Below are 21,651 nucleotides of genomic sequence, written 5' to 3'. Positions count from 1 at the left end.
CGTATGAACCCGCACCGCTCCCAGGAAACGCGTCCGACCCCGGAACGCCAAAGGAGAGGCCCGCAACCAGTACACACGGCCTCCCTTAAGACAACGCAAGGGGTGGGTTTTTCTTGCAGCCGCAGGCCGCTTATTGGTCGAGGCTTTAGACCGAGAGTCGAGATTGGCTGCGCTGCTCCAAAAGCGCCCTCCGCGCGGGGGCCGGACGAGAGGTGGACGGGCCTGGAGGGTGTGACCGGTGCTCGGCCCCGCCCCGCGCGCTCCGTGCTCTGAGCGCGGGCGGGAGGGCCCTGTAGTCGCCTCGGACCCCCGCCTCGGGGCCGCTGCCTGGGGCGACCAGGCCCGCGAGCATCGCTGTAGGGTCGTGTCCGGACGTCTGGAGAGACTGAGGCGCGGTAGGTGGTGGCGGGCGCGAAGGCGTAGGTGTCGCAGAGCCCGCGGCGCTAGGTGGGGGCGACGGCCCCAGACAGCCCCAAGCCCGCGGGCGCGGCCCGGCCCCCTGTGCCCTCCGGTGTCTCCGGCCCGTGGCTGTGCAGGGCCGCCGGGCCTCGCGTCCTGCGCCGGGAAGGGCACAAAGGCCTCCTGGGGGCGGGAGCGCCTCGTGCCTTCGCCTCCATTTTGCAGGCGGAACGGCGTGTGCGGGTCGCTGCCGGGAGTCGGGGCCTGGAGGCGGGAGGCCGGGCTTGAAAATGCCTGTGCGCGGGGAGGGCCGGCCGGGGAGCGCGTGTGTTCTCTCGTCCTCGCGTCGGAGCAGCTGTAGCTTGTCGGCCTTGGCCGCCGGGGGAATCAGTTTCCCCGGTGCGCCCTGTTTACTCTGCTCCCTCGCCGGGTCTTGGGTGCTCCCGTATCAGGGCTGACGCAGAGACCCTTTCTCATCAGGTGAGGGTTATTCCCGCTGGAAGGATAAGGACGAATTTGCTTTCTTATCGCCTTGAATGCGGCAGCCCCCAGATGCGGAGGGGAAAGAGCAAGATGTCTCACTTTTTTGCCTTGAAGGGCTACCCTTTCCAACTGTCATCACCAGAATAGTTCTCAGGGGCGCACAGGCGCATGTCCAGAACCTATTCCAGGTCTTTTATGATTATTAGGTTGGGTTCGGTGTATTGTTTGTAATAAAAATGAGCGGAAATCTGCTACTGCCAGAGGGCAGATTGGACCTCACTGGGAACTCGTGGGGGAAGGGGAACCGCCAAGGAAGTGCATTCATATCCCAACAGTTCGTAGATCTAGGGTATAAAGGATGCTTCTTGTTTAAAGTGCATTACAAAGTGTATTGGATCAATTTGTCTAGGGCTTGGTTTAAAAAAGTACAAAGCACCGCTTTTCATCTTTGCTTCCTCTGTGCCCTTTCCCACCACCTGGGTGAATTCTTCACCGCTGGGAAGAAGTTAATTTCACCTCCTCTGGAAAGCTCTCTTCCATCGCCATCCCCTAAACTAATAATAATTACTTGCTCTTTGCGTTACTGTCTATTCTCCTCTGTTTTTACACATAGCAGTGTATTGTGGTTTCCCCAGCCCCTTAGCACAGGGTTTGGAACATGGAAGGCACTCAGTGAAGGAAAGAAGTCAAAAGAAAAAGTCAGCAATGTAGCCAAAACTTTACAAAACAAAAACTCTTGTTCTTTTGTTGGGCCATTTATTCTGACAGGTTAAGGAAGCAGCTGCGCCCAGGTTCTTTAAGTCAGATCAGACTTCAGCTCTGCCATGTTACCCTCCCTGTGCTTGGGTTTCCTGGTCTGTAAAATGGGACATCTAATAGTACCTATTGCGTGGGTTTGTTCAGCAGATTAAAATAAACTGCTGTTATAAAATGTTTAGCATAGTTTCTGGAACAAGAAAAATGTTCAGTAGCTGTTAACAGTTGTTAGGATAAAAATAAATATATACGGACTTGAACAGATTCATTCATTAATACTAAATATCTGTCTAGTACTTGATCCTTCAGGGTCTCTCTGCCTTTTGGTCCTTACCTGTTTCTTGATTAAAAAAAAAAAAAATCTCTTAAGCCTTTCCTGATTTTCCCTTCACAGTAAAAGTATTCCATAGATTATCTGTTTATGCATTTAGTGCCTTATCACCCTCTAGAGATTAAGTGGCAAATAGCAATTTGGCCAAGTATTAACAGTAGTATTTCATACACTTTTAATGTGTTATGTTAATTGAAATAGTTATGTAAGAGCAGAGGAGTAAAGCAGATGGAGCCTGCTGGGGCTGACAAAAAGTCTTTAGGACCGTTGGTTCTGCTAGGGAGAGGCAGATCTTGTAGATGGTCCTTGAGTGACTTCTCTCCTTATAATTTAAATTTACTCTGATGAAGAAACTGTCTCCTATCTTTAAAGTTGCTCACAAACATTGTGAAAAGTGGAAAGAGTCTTCTATCTGCTTTATGCCTGTTTATGAGACTTAAAGGGGGCAGCTGTGTCCCCTGGGGGATGTTGCCTCACTTCCAGGTTTTCCTTGTGAGCTTCTCTTTGAGTCAGTACCACTTCCTGGTCACAGGAAGCAGACATTCTAGGCTTTACATTTCCTCCCAGCCGGAGGTCTCTCTGACATGTCAGATTCTTTTAAATATTTGGAACCTCCAAGGCAAAGATAGGCATACCTCATTTAATTGTACTTTTGTTTTATGGCGCTTAGCAGATATTGTGGGGTTTTTTTGGTTTGTTTGTTTTTTTCACAAATTGAAGGTTTGTATCATGCAAGTGTATCGGTGCCATTTTTCCAACAGCATCTGCTCACTTCATGTCTCTGAGTCATATTTTAGTAATTCTTGTAATATTTCAAACTTTTTCTTTATTATATCTGTTATGGTAATCTGTGATCAGTGATTGTTGATGTTACTATTTTAATTGTTTTGGAGCACCATGAACTGCACCCATATAAGAAGGCAAACTTAAGTGATAAATGTTAAATGTGTTCAGACTGCCCTACCAACCAGCCCTTCTCCCGTCTCTCTCTCTCTCTCCCCTCGGGCCTCCTTATTCCCTGAGATGCAAGTATGTTTATATTAGGCCAAGTAAGAACCTACAGTGGTCTCTGAGTATTCAATTGAAAGGAAGCGTCACGTGTCTGTCACTTTAAATCAGAAGCTAGAAATGATTAAGGATAGTGAGGAAGGCATGTTGAAAGCCCAGATAGGCCGAAAGCTGGGCTCTTGTGCCAGGCAGTTAGCCACATTGTGAACGCAAAGAAAAAGTTCTTGAAGGAAATGAACAGCACTACTCCAGTGAGTGTACACACGATAGGAAAGCAAAACTACCTTTTGCTGATATGGAGAAAGTTTTGGTGGGTTGGATAGAAGATCAAACCAGCCACATCATTCCCTTAAGCCAAAGCCTAATCCAGAGCAAGGCCCTAACTCTCTTCAATTTTGTGAAACCTGAAGCAGGTGAGGAAGCTACAGAAGAAACGTTTGAAGCTAGTAGAGGTTGGTTCATGAGGTTTAAGGAAAGAAGCTATTTCCAAAGCATAAAAATGCAAGGTGAAGCATCAAATTATCCAGAAGATGTAGCTAAAATGGATAATGAAGGTGGCTACACCAAACACGTTTTCAACATAGATGAAACAGCCTTGTATTGGAAGAAGATTCCATCTAGGACTTCCATAGCTAGAAAGAAGTCAATGTCTGTCTTCAGAGCTTCAAAGAACATGCCGCTGGTGACTTAAAGTTGAAGCCAGTACTCGTTTACCATTCTGAAAATCCTAGGGCCATTAAGAATTTTGCTAAACCTATTCTGTCTGTGCTCTAGAAATGGAACAGCAAATCCTGGATGATACCACATCTGGTTACAACATGGTTTACTGAATATTTTAAGCCCACCCTAACCTGTTCATGTTGAAAAGGGGTGTCAACTTTATGAGCAAAGAGAACATATCTAGTTGATGTTCTTGAAGAGGCTATTGTGTCTGGGTTTGGGGACTTAGCTGGCATAGAAGCACTCTGAAGGATTAAGTTTCTGACAAATAAACGTAATGACTGAAACTTTTATAGAGTCTCAGATAGGGGTCTAGGGATTCTTTAAGGTTTTCGGGACTACTGTGACTTGGGCTTATATTGTGGTCGTTTGGCATATCTAGGAGTAACTCCAGGACAACCTCCTGACTATTTGAATTCTGTTAGCCACTAAAACCTTACGGTTTTGCCTTTCTTTTCCTCCTTTGGATCAAAAAGGCATTCTCAATCCCTCGATGTCAGGATCAGGCTCATTCCTGGAATCCATGTCCCATGTTGCCAGGAAGGCTCATTCATCTTGGGGGTCCTGTCCTACATCGGGGTTGAGGGGGAGGTTAATGAATTTATTTGCAGAGTTAAACTTAGAGAGAGAAAGTCCACATTTGAGCAACAAAAGAGGTTCTCTGGAGGTAACTCCTAGGTATAATTACAGGTGAGCTTAGCCTCTTTACAGCCATTAGTTTCATCCAAGCCAGCCTCAATATCGAGGGCTTGACATACAAAGTAGCGGTTCCTGAGTTCACATAGTATATGTTCTATCCACGATAATCCAGTCATGTCTCATGTTATTGCTTAGCTGTACAGTCCTTATTACTCTCCATTTTAAACAATTCTCATGACCCAAAACATCTTGTAGCTCTCGTCAGCCCTTAATTATTTGTCCCAGTATTTGTGTAATACTAGTATAGTATTCCTATTAATTATAGTCCCTTATATGCAGTGTGTAGATTTTTCCTGTGTACACTTCTCTTGTCAACTTTCTGTGCTACTGTCATACCTTAGAGGTATATCATACAAGAACCTGTCTATATTTGTGGTGCTGATCTGTGGGAAACATGCCTTTAAACAACCCCCTTCATTTCTAATTGCCTTCAGTACAGCTCTGATACTTACAATCCAATTAACAGACAGTTGTCACCCCATCCATTACCATATCTTTGAATTCACCACCATTAACATATTTGAACATATTAGATTATCATTCCCCCTCACTAGCTACCTTTATCACTAGGTCCCCAGTATTCTTATGACATTGATTTTACATTGTTCAGATAGTTCATAGAAGTGGTAACATACAGTTAACTCTCCTTTGCATCTGAGTTATTTCACACAGAATGATGTCTTCAGGGTTCATCCATGTTGCCATATGTTTCAAGACCTTGTTGCTTCTTACTGCTGTACAGTATTCCATCGTATGTATATACCACATTTTGTTTATCTACCCATCTGTTGAAGGACACTTGGATTATTTTCATCTCTTGGCAATTGTGAATAATGCTCTTATGAACATTGGTGTACAAATGTCTGTTCATGTCACTGCTTTCAAATCTTCTGGTTATATACTGAGAAGTGGAATTGCTGGATCATAGGGTAATTCAATATCTAGTTTTCTGAGAAACTGCCAAACTCTTCCAGAGTGGCTTACCATCATACAGTCCCACCAATAATGAATAAGAGTTCCAATTTCTCTACATCCTCTCCAGCATTTTTAGCTTCTTGTTTGTCTGGTGGCAGCTATTCTTTTAGGTGTGAGATAGTGTCTCATTGTGGCCTTGATTTGCATCTCCCTAATAGCTAGTGTAGATGAACTTTTTTTCATGTGTGTTTTAGCCATGAATATTTCCTCTTTGGAGAAATGTCTTTTCATATCTTTTTTGCCCATTTTATAATTGGGCTGTTTGTACTATTGTCGTTGATTTGTAGAATTTCTTTATATATGCAAGATATCAGTCTCTTATCAGATACATGGTTTCCAAATATTTTTTCCCATTGCATTGGCTGCCTCTTCACCTTTTTGACAAATTCCTTTGAAGTACAGAAGCTTTTGATTTTGAGGAGCTCCCATTTAACTATTTTTTCTTTTGTTGCTTGTGCTTTGGGTATAAGGTCTAAGAAGCGACCTCCTAATACTAGGTCTTGAAGATGTTTCCCTACATTATCTTCTAGGAGTTTTATGGTACTGTTTCTTATATTGAGGTCTTTGATCCACTTTGATTTAATTTTTGTATAGAGTGTGAGGTAGGGAGCCTCTTTCATTCTTTTTGTTATAGTTATCTAGTTCTCCCACCCCATTTGTTGAACAGACTGTTCTTTCCCAGTTCAGTGGATTTGGGGGCCCTTATCAAAAATCAGTCAACCGTGTATCTGGGGGTCTATTTCCAAGCTCTCAATTCTATTCCATTGATCAGTGTATCTATCTTTATGCCAACATCGTGCTGTGTTGACTGCTAGTAGCTTTATAGTAGGCTTCAAAGACTGGAAGTGTAAGTCCTCCCACTCCATTCTTCTTTTTTAGGATGTTTTTGGCAATTTGAGGCCCCTTTTTCTTCCAAATAAATTTGATAACTAGCTTCTCCAAGTCTGCAAAGTAGATTGTTGAAATTTTGACTGAGATTGTGTTGAATCTGTAGATCAGTTTGGGTAGAATTGACATCTTAAAATTTAGTCTTCCTGTCCATGAACATGGAATGTTTTCCCACCTATTTAGGTCTTTTTTAAATTTCTTTTAGTAAAATTTTGTAATTTTCTGGGTAGAGGTCTTTTACATCCCTGGTTAAGTTTATTCCCAGGTACCTGATTTTTTTAGTTGCTATTGTGAATGGAATTTTTTTTTTATTGCCTCTTCAGTTAGGTCATTACTAATGTACAGGAACATTACCGACTTATGTGCATTAATCTTATAGTCTGCCACTCTGCTGAACTTGTTTATTAGCTCAAGTAGCTTTGTGGTCTTATTCTCAGGATTTTTCAAATATAAGATCATGTCATCTGCAAACAATGACAGTTTTACTTCTTTTCCGATTTGGATGCCTTTTATTTCTTTGTCTTGCCGGATTGCCCTGGCTAGCACTTCCAGCACAATGTTGAATAACACTGGTGACAGTGGGCATCCTTGTCTTGTTCCTGATCTTAGAGGGAAGGCTTTCAGTCTCTCACCATTGAGTACTATGCGGGCTGTGGGTTTTTCATATATGCTCTTTATCATATGGAGGAAGTTTCCTTCAATTCCTACCTTTTGAAGTGTTTTTATCAAAAACAGATGTTGGATTTTGTCAAATGCTTTTTCAGCATCTATTGAGATGATCATTTGATTTTTCCCTTTCGAATTGTTAATGTGTTGTAATACATTGATTTTCTTATGTTGAACCATCCTTGCATGCCTGGAATGAACCCCACTTGGTCATGGTGTATAATTCTTTTAATGTGCCTTTGGATTCTATTTGCAAGTATATTGTTTAGGATTTTTGTGTCTATATTCATTAGAGACTTTGTCCTATAATTTTCTTTTTTTTTTTTTTTTTGCAGTGTCTTTGTCTGGTTTTGGTATCACAGTGATATTAGCTTCATAAAATGAGTTAGGTAGCTTTCCTTTTTCTTCAATTTTTTGAAAGTTTGAGCAGGAATGGTGTCAATTCTTTTTGGAAAGTTTGGTAAAATTCCTCTGCGAAGCCATCTGGCCCTGGGCTTTTATTTGTAGGTAGATTTTTAATGACTGACTGGATCTCTTTGCTTGTGATTGGTCTGTTGAGATCTTCTATTTCTTCTTGGGTCCGTCTGGGTTGTTCATGTTTTCACAGGACATTGTCCATTTCCTCTAAGTTGTCTAGCTTATTGGCATACAGTTGTTCATAGTATTCTCTTATGATTTTATTTTATTTCTTTGGGACCTGTAGTAATTCTCCCCTTCTTATTACTGATTCTGTTTGTTTGGGTCTTCTCTCTCTTTTTTACTTTGTCAGTCTAGCTAAGGATCTGTCAATTTTGTTGATTTCTCAAAGAACCAACTTTTGGTTTTATTTATTCTATTTTTTTGTTCTCCAGCTCATTTATTTCTGCTTCAATCTTTGTTATTTCTTTTGTCTACTTGCGTTCGGGTTAGTTTGCTGATCATTCTCTAGCCTCTTCAGTTATTCAGTTAAGTCTTTAGTTTTAGCTCTTTCTTGCTTTTTGATATATGCATTTAGAGCTATAAATTTCCCTCTCAGCACTGCCTTCTTTGCATCCCACAGGTTTTGATATGTTGTGTTCTCATTTTCATTCTTCTCTAGATATTTACCAATTTCTCTTGCAGTTTCTTCTTTGATGCACTGGTTGTTTAGGAGTGTGTTGTTTATCCTCCATGTATTTGTGAAAGATCTGGTTCTTTGGTGGTTGTTGATTTCTAGTTGCATTCCATTGTGGTCAGAGAATGTGTTTTGAATAATTTCAGTCTTTTTAAATTTATTAAGACTTGTTTTGTGCCCCAGCATATGATCTATCCTGTACAACATTCCATGGGCACTAGAGAAGAATGTATATCCTGGTACTTTGGGATGTAACGATCTGTATATGTTGATTAAGTCTAATTCATTTATCATATTGTTTAGGTTCTCAGTTTCTTTATTGGTCCTCTGTATAGTTCTATCTATAGAAGAGAGTGATGTATGAAGTCTCCCACTATTATTGTAGACATGTCTGTTGCTCCCTTCAGTTTAGCCATTGTTTGTCTCATGTATTTTGGAGGTCCTTGATTGAGTGCATAAACATTTATAATTGTTATTTCTTCTTGGTGAATTGTCCCTTTTATTAATATATAGTGTCCTTCTTTATCTCTTATGACATCTTTGCATTTAAAGTCTATTTTGTCCGATATTAGTATAGCTACCCAAGCTTTCTGTTGATTGCAGTTTGCGTGGAAAATTTTTTTCCCATCATTTCACTTTCAGTCTCTTTGTGTCACAGGGTCTAAAGTGAGTTTCTTGTAAACAGCATATTGCTGGGTCGTATTTTTTAGTCCATTCTACCAGACTGTATCTTTTAATTTGGAGAGTTTAATCTATTCAAATTCAAAGTTATTACTGTGAAGGGAGTTCTTGAACCAGCCATCTTATCCTTTAGTTTTTAGTTGTTTGATCAATTTTTCTCTCTCTATTTTTTTTCTTTAAATTACTCTTACTAATAACTCTTCAGTTCCGTACTCTTCTCCAGACCTCTTTCTTCCCATTCTTTTTTCCTCAGCTGGTAGAGCTCCCTTTAGTATTTTTTGCATGGCAGGTCTCTTGTTAACAAATTCTCCCAGTGTTTGTGAAAATTTTGAGCTCTCCCTCAATTTTGAAGGAGAGCTTTGCTGGATAAAGAATTCTTGGCTGGCAATTTTTCTCTTTTAGAATCTGAAATATGTCATCCCACTGCCTTCTCACCTCTGTGGTGCTGCTGAGTAGTCAGTACCTAGTCTTATGTGATTTCCCTTGCATGTGGTGAATTGCTTCTCTCTTGCTGCTTTCAGAAATCTCCTTCTCTTCAGCATTTGGCAAACTAATCAGTATATGTCGCAGAGTAGTTTTATTTGGATTTATTATTTTTTGGGGGGGAGAGTTCGTTGGGCATCTTTAATTTGCATATTTATGTCATTTAGAAGGCTTGGTAAGTTTTCCCCAACATTTTCTTTGAATACTCTTTCTAGCCCTTTACTCTTTTCTTCCCCTTCTGAAACACCAATATTCTTATATTTGTGTGCTTGATGTTGTCCATCATTTCCCTGAGGTCCATTTCAAATTTTTTTTTCACCATTCCTTCTTTTGTACTTTCACTTTCCATCACCCCATCTTCAAGGTTGCTAATTTGTTCCTCTACTTCTTCAAATCTGGTGTTACGTTATCTCAAGAATATTTTTAATTTGATGAACAGTATCTTATTTCCAGATCTGCTATTTTTTTATTTACTCTTGCAAATTCTTCTTTATGTTCTTCTAGGTTCTTCTTCATGTCCTTTATATCCTGAGCCATAATACTGATATTTGTGTGTACTTCTTTAATTAATTGCTCCAAATTTTGTGTCTCTTCCAGCTTTTTAATTTGTTCATTTGGCTTGTCCATCCCTTCTATATCCTTCAAGTGCTTTGTAATTTTCAGCTGGCTTCAGGGCATTTGCTTATCTTGATAGGGTTATTTTGGGAAGTGCAGAATTAATTGAGCCTTTATATATAATTTGGTTTGCTGGAGTGCCGTTTCCGAATCCTACCAGCAGGTGACTCTCTTGAGGCACAGTTTGCTGGAACACAGTTTCCCTAACCCACCAGCTGGTGCCACTCTCAAGTAGGTCTTCCCTGGACTTCTCTTTTGCAGTGGGTGGAGTCCAAACTGGGTAGAGAACCAATCAGTGCACCGGATCTCTGTGTGCTCTGGGGAATTGTGGTCCTGGAGCTGCAACATGGGCCCTGAGCAGGTAGGCAGGGAGCCTGATCAAGGGCACCCTGTAGGTGGGACGTGGGCTCTGCCTCCCAGTTCTCTAGTGCCTTGCACAGGGGTTCTCTGGGGTATGGGAGGGGTCCTGATCACCGGTATGGCGCCTCTCCCTTCCCTGCCTCTTGCCGTTGCGATCCCCCTCTCCCCCTGACTTCCATGGGTGGAGAGCAGCAGTAGCCTACTGGGTTCCTTCACAGGAGTTTCCCACTGTCTGGCTGTGGAGGATCACCCCTCAGCAAGCTGTCAAGGTAGGTGGATGGTAGTGGAGAGCTGCTGCTCACTCCCTTGCCTGGCCTGGGTGGGGAACAAACTCAGCACATCCCTCCAGCTGCCATCTCTCCTACGTTTTTGTCAGATGTCTCCTCCACATACTGTGGGGGACCCTCTGTGGCCAGTCACACCCTGGAACCACTGTCCCTTGTGTCCTCCAGCCCCTTTCTAGTTAGTTTCACAGAGGAGGAGAAGCCAGTTCTGCCTCACCTACTCTGCCATCTTCTCAGAAGCTCAAATGATTTTTGACAATGTTTAATAGGAAGTAGAAGGGAAATAGTATAATCTTTTCAGCAAATTAGATGACTGTTTGCCCAAAAAAAGATTATTATGTCAGAGCTCGTAATTCATACAACAGTTTTAGGTCATTAATGAACATAGATAAATGTAAAACATCAAAAAAATAAACTTCTAGAAAAAAACATAGGGCATAATTTCTGTAACTTTGTGAATTTAGACACATCAAAACCATGCTCCATGGAAGAAGAAATGGTAGATCAGAATTTGTTATAAATAAAAACTTTTGTCTTGGCGAAAGATCATGCTAAGAGCATGAAAAGGCAAGCGACACACTGGATGAGAAAAAAGTGCAAAGCATATGTATGATAAAATATTTTATCCAGAAAAAAAAAGTTTTTGAGGCAGATAGGGTGAAAGAAAACTAAGAGGAATTCAAGAGTAAAAGTATTAGAAAAGATGAACTCTTCTCTAGCCTATGCATTTTACTAGAGTACTGCTGCAGCTTTGGCCCTGAGCTTCCTAGCAGCCAAAGCAAAAAAGGAAATTTGATCAGTTTTACCTGTACCTAAGAAGTAAAAGCAAACTGGCTGCTTGGTAGAAACAGCTGTTTCTCTTAACTGAGACCAGAGAATTTTTCTCTCCATAAGGTTCTTCAAAGACGAGGTGATGATACCAGGAGTGACATTCTTAAAAGCGTCTCTTTCTCTTGAGAAAACGGATAAGAGTCTGACAAATCTTCATATGTATAGCCTGATGACTTCACAGAAAACCGTCAATATAATAAAAGCAATTGCCTGTGGAACTGCAACCGTGTGGGCCAGGCACAGCTTCATCTGACAGCAGGAATGATTTTTGTTTGTTACGGGAAAGCTGTTTTTCTGCTTTTTCTTTGGTAGGAATAAAGGACGCCATTGATTGACATTCTCAGTTCTCAGCATCCTTGTACTTCGAGTTTTTTTGGACTAGGACAACTGCCGAGAAGCCAGGGGACTTAGAGGTTGTGGGGAAGGGTGGCCGGGGAGCAGGGGTCCTGGGACCCCAACCACGTCCTTTTAGGTGTGGCATCGGCGTATTCTTAAAGACCCCTGAAGACCTTTCACAGTGAGCTAGAAGACTGGTCTTGCTCTGAGGCTCTGGTGGTCCTTGTCAGTCAGGGAGTAGAAAGGCAAGAGGACAGACAGCCCAGCAGGCTGTCCCCCCACCCGCCCTGCCATTGATTCAGAGGGCCTCAGTGGCTCTTTTCCTCTTCTGACTCCAAACAAAATTAGGGAAGCGGCCCTGGGGGGAAAAGGGGCCGCTGGTGCCCAAGGATCCCATTGCTAAACCACGGGGCACGTGCTCTGCCTCTCCCCTTCCTCCTTTTAGTAGCTTTGAGTCTGTCCTTCATTTTCACTGAACTCTGATTTCACCTGCAAAGCAGGGGGGCAGAAGCCCCACAGGGAAAGGGCGCAGGTCTGGAGGACTGAGGGGCTCCATGGGGAGTGCCCTCCTCCGCCAGGGAGGTGGCAGTGAGCAGTGGTTGCTCTTTGCCTTTGGCCTACCAGCCTCAAACCTGCAGCCCGAGCTGCCCTGGCCCCCACTGGGTCTGAGGGAGGCCCAGGCCTCCTGTGACGGCCCCCTTTGTTGGCCACCCCCACACGTGTCTTTATCCCCTTTCACGCTGTCTCCCATGCTAGATGGGTCTTGGCCTTTAAGCTCCTTTCTCCTGAAGATCTCGTTCCCCCAGAAGCCTTCCAGCACCCTGCCATTGCTGGGTCTGACCACCTACTGTGTACCCCTTTCCTTGTGGGCAGTTTGATGTTCTGAGAGAAAGGGCAGCACTGAGAGCCTATTTGTCTGGCTCTGCCTCCATGCGTGCAGGGCATTTATCATTTATACCTGTGGCCTCCCATGACAACAACCAGGGGTTTCAAGGCTCACTGGGCAAAGTTGGTATAAATTGAATTGTTTCAAAGGGAGCTCATGATTTAAGGAATCCTGGGGAAAGTCCTTTTCTGTTCTGGAGAGATTTGCTCTTCCTAGTTGATCATTGGTATATTTAAATGGTTTGGTTAAGAGAGGAGCCTCAGCCTCCCCCACTCCCCCTGTGCCCAGTTGTCCTTTCTCCATCCTGGACAAGAGTGAGTGGGATGCAGCCCTGGCAGCTGGGACAGGACTGCCCAAGAGTGGTGCGGCAGAATCCAAGAAGGGTCAGATGTCCAGGCTTACAGAGTTAGTGATACCATATACATGATGTGTGAGCATATTTTTACTGTGCGGCAAGAGTAAGCCAAGCCTACGCCAAGCCTACGTCTCTCCTAATTATATCTGGTAGATCATACGGCCTCTGCAGGTCCTGGAAAGTAATGGAGAATTTTAATAGCAAAGTCCAGGTGGACCCTAGAATATCCTGAAGTTTATGTGGCTTGTCTCTTGGTGTGGACAAGGACAGGACTGTTCTCGTGTGGAAGAGCCATTCGTTGCTCACTGTCCTGGGCCCCTTCTCACTTGGTCCCACCTCTTGGGGCTTCCTTGTTAGGGAGGAGGCCAGGCTGAGGCCGGGCCCCATCACAGCTACCTGCCTCGGGGACAAGGTTATGTTTGTGATCTGAGAGCACGGAGGCCCCCCAGGGAGCAGTAGGTTGTTTAGAGCTGATGACCTGGGAGGCAGTGTTGGTGCAACACAGCAGGTCATTTTCAGCAGTCCAGGGGGTTGTTTTGAAAAGGAGTAAGCTGTCTTACTCCTTTCTGTGTCCAAGCTAACTCCCCACTCCCATTCCCGGGAGAATGATGTGTAAAATGTGCAACCTATGTAAATGAGGACCTGACCTTCATGGAGTATTACAGATGACTGCCTGGCAAAACGCAGGCAAGGTCGAGCCCTGAGAAGCCAAAATTTGTGTATTTGCCTTAGGTTGGGTCAATGTTTTCTTCAACATTATCCATGTCTTAAAAATGGTTTCTGTTCAGCAGTCATCTACTTTGAGGCCTTTTCCCTGATTATCTCTATCCCAGTTGGCATCTTCTTTTCTTTGCATTTTTTAGTATTTTATATACAATTTGGAATGCATTGTCATGGACTTTTTTTTGTTCTTTCAGTGCTTTGTGTTAGTTCTCATTCTTAATTAATTATAAACTTGTGTAGAACAGGAGGGAAAACATGATTTGTCAGGTCAGTTAATAAATAAGATTATAAAAGAACTGAGAAAATAATAACCTGTATTCTCTCTGAGTACCATTTCCCTGAAAGTTAATAATGGTAAATTCTAGACCTTCTTTACCTGGTGTTTGCAACAGGTTGCTGAAGGGCCTCTGGTGACATTGTTAGGTCTGTATGTATACGTCTTGGAAGTTACCTGCAGGTGTTTCCTGAATAGCCTACAATTCTGGTTGAACCCCCACTCCTCCCTCTGCCTCCCCGCCCCCCAGGATAAATGGACGTCTTTTTTTTTTTTTAACTTTACCAAAAAATTAAAAAAAAAAAATTTCAAACAAACAAAATAGAGGGATAAGAAAAATAACCTAAAATAATTACATTGCTTCCAACATGTTTCTTCTATACTCCAAGAAAATTAACAAAAAATTAACATTCCTCAGCATTCCCATATCATTAAGATTACTCTCAATATCTTATCTGTTCTTATTAGATTATCATTCCCCCTTCACTAGTAGCTGTCTATCTAAAGATCCCCTACATTCTACAATAGAAGACAATTATTTTACATTTTTCACAGAGTTCACATTAGTGGTAACATACGTTATCTCTCTTTTTGTGTCTGGTTTATTTCACTCAGCATCGTGTCTTCAAGGTTCATCCATGTCGTCATATGTTTCATATCCTTATTCCTTCTTACTGCCACGTAGTATTCCATCATGTGTATATACCACATTTTGTTTATCCATCATCTGTTGAAGGGCATTTGGATTGTTTCCATCTCTTGGCAGCTGTGAACAGTGCCACTATGAATATCGGTGTGCAAATGTCTGTTCATGTCACTGCTTTCAGATCTTCTGGGTATATACCGAGAAGTGAAATTGCTGGATCAAAGGGTAACTCGATACCTAGTTTTTTAAGGAACCACCAGACTGTCCTCCAGAGTGGCTGTACTATTAAACAGTCCCACCAACAGTGAATAAGAGTTTCAATTTCTCCACATCCTCTCCAGCATTTGTAGTTTCCTGTTTGCTTAATGGCAGCCATTCTAATTGGTGTGAGATGGTATCTTGTTGTTGTCTTAATTTGCACCTCCTTAATAGCTAGTGAAGATGAACATTTTTTCATGTGTTTTTTAGCCATTTGTCTTCTTCAGAGAACTGTCTTTTCATGTCTTTTGCCCATTTTATAATTGGGCTGTTTGTACTATTGTCATTGAGTTCTATGATTTCTTTATATATGCAAGATATCAGTGTTTTATCAGATACATGGTTTCCAAATATTTTTCCCATTGAGTTGACTGCCTCTTCATCTTTTGGACAAATTCCTTTGAGGTACAGGAGCTTTTAACTTTAAGGAGTTCCCATTTATCTAGTTTTTTTTTTTTTTTTTTCTTTCATTGCTTGTGTTTTGGGTGTAAGGTCTAAGAAGTGACCTCCTAATACTAGGTCTTGAAGATGTTTCCCTACATTAACTTCTGGGAGTTTTATGGACTGTCCCTTATATTGAGGTCTTTGATCCACTTTGAGTTAATGTTTGTATAGGGTGTGAGGTAGGGGTCCTCTTTCAATCTTTTGGATATGGATATCTAGTTTTCCCCACCCCATTTGTTGAAGAGACTGTTACGTACCAGTTCAGTGGACTTGGGGGACTTATCAAAGATCAGTCAACTGTAGATCTGTGAGTCCAAATTCTCAATTCGATTCCATTGATCAATATGTCTGTCTTTGTGCCAATACCATGTCGTTTTGACTACTCTGGCTTTATGGTTAGCTTCAAAGTCAGGAAATCTAAGTCCCCCGTTCTGGTTTGCTAATGCTGCCGTTACGCAAAATACCAGGAATGGATTGGTTTTTATAAAGGGGGTTTATTTGGTTATACAGTTACAGTCTTAAGGCCATTAAGTGTCCAAGGTAAGGCATCAATAATCAGGTACCTTCACTGGAGGATGACCAATGGCATCTGAAAAACCTCTGTTAGCTGAGAAGTCATGTGGCTGGCATCTGCTCCAGAGTTCTGGTTTCAAAATAGTTTTCTCCAAAATTTCAGTGTCAGCTTCCAATGGCCATCTTCAAAATGTCTCTGTAAGTTGCAGCAGCAAGCTCCTTCTGTCTGAGGTCTTATATATGGCTCTAGTAAACTAATCAAGGCCCATATTGAATGGGCGGGGCCATGCCTCCATGGAAATTATCTAATCAGAGTTATCACCTACAGTTGAGTGGGTCACAGCTCCATGGAAACAACCTAGACTGTTTTTAGCAGTTCGAGACATCTTTCCCTTCCAAATAAATTTGATGACTAGCTTTTCCAAGTCTGCAAAGAAGGTTGTTGGAATTTTGATTGGAATTGCATTGAATCTGTAGATGTGTTTCAGTAGGATTGACATCTTAACGACGTTTAGCCTTCCTATCCATGAGCATGGAATGCTTTTCCATCTCTTTAGGTCCCCTTCTGTTTCTTTTAGTAAAGTTATGTAATTTTCTGTGTATAGGTCTTTACATCCTTGGTTAAGTTTATTACTAAGTACTTGATTTTTTTAGTTGCTATTAAGAATAGAATCTTTTTCTTGAGTGTCTCTTCAGTTAGGTCATTTCTAGTGTATAGGAACATCACTGACTTATGAGCATTAATCTTGTATCCTGCCACTTTGCTAAATTTGTTTATTAGCTCAAGTAGTGGTGTCATTGATTTCTCAGGGTTTTCCATATATCGATCATATCATCTGCAAATTATGACAGTTTTACTTCTTCCTTTCCAGTTTGGTTGCCCTTTATTTCTTTGTTTTGCCGAATTGTTCTGGCTAGAACTTCAAAGACAATGTTGAATAATAGTTGTCTTGTTCCTGATCTTAGAGGGAAGGCTTTCAGCCTCTCACCATTGAGTACTATGCTGGCTGTGGGTTTTTCATGTATGCCCTTTATCACATTGAGGAAGTTTCCTTCAATTCCTAACTTTTGAAGTGTTTTTATCTAAAAAGGATGCTGAATTTTGTTGAATGCTTTTTCGGCATCTATTGAGATGATCATTTGATTTTTCCCTTATGGTTTCTTAATGTCTTGTATTACATTGATTTTCTTATGTTGAACTATCTTTGCATGCCTGGAATGAACCCCACTTGGTCATGGTATCTCAGTTTTTTAATGGGTCTTTGGATTCTATTTGCAAGTATTTTGTTGAGAATTTTTGCATCTATATTCCTGAGGGAGAGTGGCCTGTAGTTTTCCTTTCTTTTAGCATCTTTACCTGGTTTTGGTATTAGAGTGATGTCAGCTTCATAAAATGAGTTGGGTAGTATCCCATTTTCTTTTATTTTTGAAAGAGTTTAAGATTGGTGTCAGTTCTCTTTGGAAAGTTTGGTAGAATTCCTCTTTGAAGCCATCTGGCCCTGGGCTTTTATTTGTGGGAAGCTTTTTGATGATTGATTGGATCTCTTTGCTTGTGATTGGTTTGTTGAGGTCTTCTATTTCTTCTCTGGTCAGTCTACATTGTTCATGTGTTTCCAGGAAATTGTCCATTTCCTCTAAATTATCTAGTTTGTTGGCATACAGTTGTTCATAGTATACTCTTATGATTTTTAAAATTTCTTCAGGGTTTGCAGTAATGTCCCCTCTCTCATTTATTATTTTATTTGCATCTTCTCTCTTTTTGATTTTGCCAGTCTAGCTAAGGGCTTGTCAATCTTGTTGATATTCTCAAACAACCAATTTTTGGTTTTATTGATTCTCTATTTTGTTGTTGTTTGTTGTCCTCTATCATTTATTTCTGCTTTAATCTTTGTTATTTTCATCTACTAGGTTTAGGATTAGTTTGCTGTTCATTTTCTAGCTTCTTCAGTTGTTCCTTAGTTCTTTGATTTTAGGCCTTTCTTCCTTTTTAATATATGCTTTAGAGCTATAAATTTCCTTCTCAATACCACCTTCACTGTATCCCATGAGTTTTAATATGTTGTGTTCTCGTTTTCATTCGTCTCTAGATATTTAGCACTTTCTCTTGCAATTTCTTCTTTCACCCACTGATTGTTTAGGAGTGTGTTGTTTAACCTCCAGATATTTGTTAATGTTTTAGATCTTTGATGGTTATTGACTTCTAGTTGTATTCCATTGTGATCAGAAAATGTGCTTTGAATAATGTCAATCTTTTTAAATTTCTTGAGGCTTGTTTTATGCCCCAATATATTATCTATCCTGAGAAAGTTCCATGAGCACTAGAGAAGAATGTGTATCCTGGTGATTTGGGATGTAATGCTCTATATATGTCTGTTAAGTCTAATTCATTTATCACATTGTTTAGGTTCTCAGTTTCGTTATTGGTCCTGTGTCTGGTTGATCTATCTATAGGAGAGAGTGATGTATTGAAGTCTCCCACAATTATTGTGGAAACATCTGTTGCTTCCTTTAATTTTGCCAATGTTTGTCTCATGTACTTTGGAGCACCTTGATTGGGTGCATAGACATTTATGATTGCTATTTCTTCTTGTTGAATTGTCCCTTTTAGTGTATAGTGTCCTTCTTTGTCTCTTATGATATCCTTGCATTTAAAGTCTATTTTATCTGAGATTAATATTGCTACCCCTGCTTTCTTTTGGCTTTAGCTTGCATGGAGCATTATTTCCATCCTTTCACTTGCAATATCTTTGTGTCTCTGGGTCTAAGATGAATCTCTTGTAAGCACATATTGATGGTTCATATTTTTTAATCCATTCTTCCAATCTATATATTTTAATCGGGGAGTTTAATCCATTCACATTCAGTGTTATTACTGTGAAGCAGTTCTTTAATCAGCCATCTCAGCCATCTCATCCTTTGGTTTTCATTTGTCAGATGTATTTTTTCCCTCTCTATTTCTTTTAAGGTACTCTTACTAAAACTCTTCAATTCTGTGCCCTTCTCCAGACCTCTTTCTCCTTTTTTTCTCAGCCGGTAGAGCTCTCTTCAGTATTTCTTGTGGGGCAGGTCTCTTATTAGCAAATTCTCTCAGCATTTGTTTTTCTGTGAAGATTTTAAGCTCTCTCTTAAATTTGAAGGAAAGCTTTGATGGATAAAGAATTCTTGGATGGCAGTTTTTCTCTTTCAGAATTTTACATATGTCATGCCACTGCCTTCTCACCTCCATGGTGGCCACTGAGTAGTCACTACTTAAGTCTTATGTTGTTTCCCTTGTATGTGGTCATTCGCTTCTCTCTTGCTGCTTTCAGAACTTTCTCCTTCAGCATATGACAATCTGATCAGAATATGTTTTAGAGTGGGTTTATTTGGATTTATTCTATTTGGAGTTCTTTGGGCATCTATAATTTGCATTTTTATGTCATTTTAGAAGGGTTGGTGAGTTTTCCCCAACAACGTCTGGAATACTCTTCTTAGTCCTATACTCTTCTCTTCTCCTTCTGGAATGCCGATGATTCTTACATTTGTGTGCTTCTTGTTGTCCATCATTTCCCTGAGCCCTACTTCAAATTTTTTTATTTTTTTCACCATTCGTTTTTTTGTGTGTGTGCTTTCACTTTCCATCATGCTATCTTTTAGTTTGCTGATTCTTTCCTCTACCTCTTCAAATCTGGTCTTATGTGTCTCAAGAATCTTTTTTAATTTGATCAACAGAATACTTTATTTCCATAAAATCTGCTATTTTTTTTAATTTACTCTTGCAAATTCTTCTTTATTCTCTTCTAGGGTCTTCTTCATATCCTTTATATCCTGAGCCATGATAATGATGTTTGTGAGTACTTCTTTGACTAATTGCTCCAAATTTTGTATCTCCTCTGGCTTTTTCATTTGGGCATTTGGATTATCCATATCTTCTGGTTTCTTCATATGCATTATAATTTTGTTGTCTTTTTTTTTGCCTCTTGGCATTTGCTTATCTTGATAGGGTTCTTTTAGGATATGCATACTTATTTGAACATTTACCTGTAATTTGACAGAGCTACAGCTTGATGGAGTGCACTTTCCCTGACCTATCAGTAGATGGCGCTCCTAAGCCACCTCTTACCCTCAAGCCAGCTCTCCTCAACTTCCTTTATGCCCTAAGTGGGGGTCCAAACCATGTGGAAGTCCTATCAGTGCACCAGTTTTCCATGTGCATTGGGGGCCACCAGCCCTGTGGGTGGGGGCATGTACTACGCAGTTTGGCAGGGAGACTGCTCCAGGACAGTGATCCCAGCCTTTTCCCGGGGCTGCGGTGGCATACCCTGTGGCTGCAGACCTGCGTGTCTCCCCCTCCAGTTCAGATGCCCCATAGTCCCTCTCTACGGGGTGCCCACAGGTCCCTGGGATTAGGGGAGGGTTCCTGGCACTTAGGTGTGGCACCCCTGCCACTAGGCTGTGCACATCGCAGGCTTCCGTGGCAGTAGAGTGGACACTGTTGCAAGCTTGCCAAATCCCTTAGCACTGTGGAGATGTGTCTCCCAGCCAGCTGCAGAGATGGCTGCACAGGGCGTGGAAAGCTACCCCCTTTCGCGCTCATCTGCCTGCTGCAATGGCCTGTCCCTGTCACGGGGGCTCTTGACCATGGTCCGTTCATCTGCGGCTCCAGCTGCCTGTTCCCCTGCGGCTTTCCTGGTCGAACACTCACCTGTTTGTCTGTGGCTCTGGACATCTTTTTTTGAATAATGAGGAATAATAATAATAAAGAGGAAGTGCTCTATGTATTGCTAAGGAAAGATCTCTAAGATATTTTGTTCATGAAAAAAATACAAAGACAGAGGTAACAGATAAACGTTTGTTTGCATTCCTTTCTTGCCCCAGCCTCATTTTATTCAAGACGCCATCTCAAGGCCACACACTCTAGTCAGTGGAGAGTGAAATCAGTCACCCAGTACAGCCCTGCTCTGGCTTTTGGGAGTTTTGAGGGAGAGAGCAAGAAGTAGAAATTGGGATCTGTGAGCTGGATTCAGCCTTCACCTAATTTATCTAGCTCACAGGACCGGCTTATTCCCATAGTTGTTAAAACACAACTCGCTTGGAACATCTTCACATGCAGTTTCTTAAAAGTGCCACAAGGTGAGGATATGGCTCTGTGGAAAATGTCTTGCAGGGCTTGATCACTCATCTCTGTCCATCTAATAGTGTCTACTTGGTGTACTTATGTGACTGATAACTTGTTCCCTAGTTAGTGCATAAAGAACTTGGGTTCTGGAGTGACAATCTCTCTGAGCCTTAGTTTCCATGTCTGTAAAATGAGGACCAGAGTTCCTGCCTCTTGTGGGGAAACTGGCACTTTCGCATGTGGCTGGGGGAGTGTAAATTGATGCCACCCAATAGAGGGTGACCTGGCAACATATATCAAAGTTAAATGCACAGATACCCTTTGCTTCAGCAGTTCTACTTCTGGGTCTTTGTGCTGTGGATGGTACTAGCACACCTGCAAGTGACATGAGTATGTAGCATTGTCTGTAATAGCAGAAGATCAGAAATAACTAGATTATCCATTCATAAGGGTCAGATTAACTATAGTGCACCTTACACTGGAATACGGTTGAGGCCATGAGAAAAAAGAAAGAGGAAGTGCTCTGTGTATTGCTAAGGAAAGATCTCTAAGATATATTAAGGGGAAAAAAAAGCAAGGTTCTGAACTGTGTGTCCTGTACAGTTTTCTTGAGAAACCTTTATGTGAAGAGAGTGGGGAGGCCAAGAATCTATCTGTGTTTGTCTGCATATGCATCAAGAGACGGGAAGCCTACACAAAAACTAAGATTGTCTGCCTGTTTGTGTAGGAGTATCTAGTAAATATTTTACATGATTTTATATGGAAAATTGGCTGCTTGTTCTCGTGTTTGACTGCTTTGCTCCTTCGTTGTAAGCTGACTTGTTGCACTGAGTTTTTTTTTTTACC

The 21,651-nt window shown here is 41.4% G+C and overlaps 1 protein-coding gene across 1 annotated transcript in view; it reads left to right on the top strand.

The window, feature by feature from the left end:
• The first annotated feature begins 211 nt into the window (after window positions 1-211).
• CEP68 (centrosomal protein 68) overlaps window positions 212-21,651 on the top strand; it is a 45,038-nt gene continuing 23,598 nt past the window's right edge. Inside the window, exon 1 of the mRNA XM_037807358.1 lies at window positions 212-395. The gene's annotated coding sequence lies outside the window, so the exon portion shown is untranslated. The remainder of the gene's footprint in view (window positions 396-21,651) is intronic.

The sequence above is a fragment of the Choloepus didactylus genome, chromosome 17 (assembly GCF_015220235.1).
Source record: "Choloepus didactylus isolate mChoDid1 chromosome 17, mChoDid1.pri, whole genome shotgun sequence".
In the NCBI taxonomy this organism is placed as follows: Eukaryota; Metazoa; Chordata; class Mammalia; order Pilosa; family Megalonychidae; genus Choloepus; species Choloepus didactylus.
This window is presented reverse-complemented; position numbering and strand designations above follow the sequence as displayed.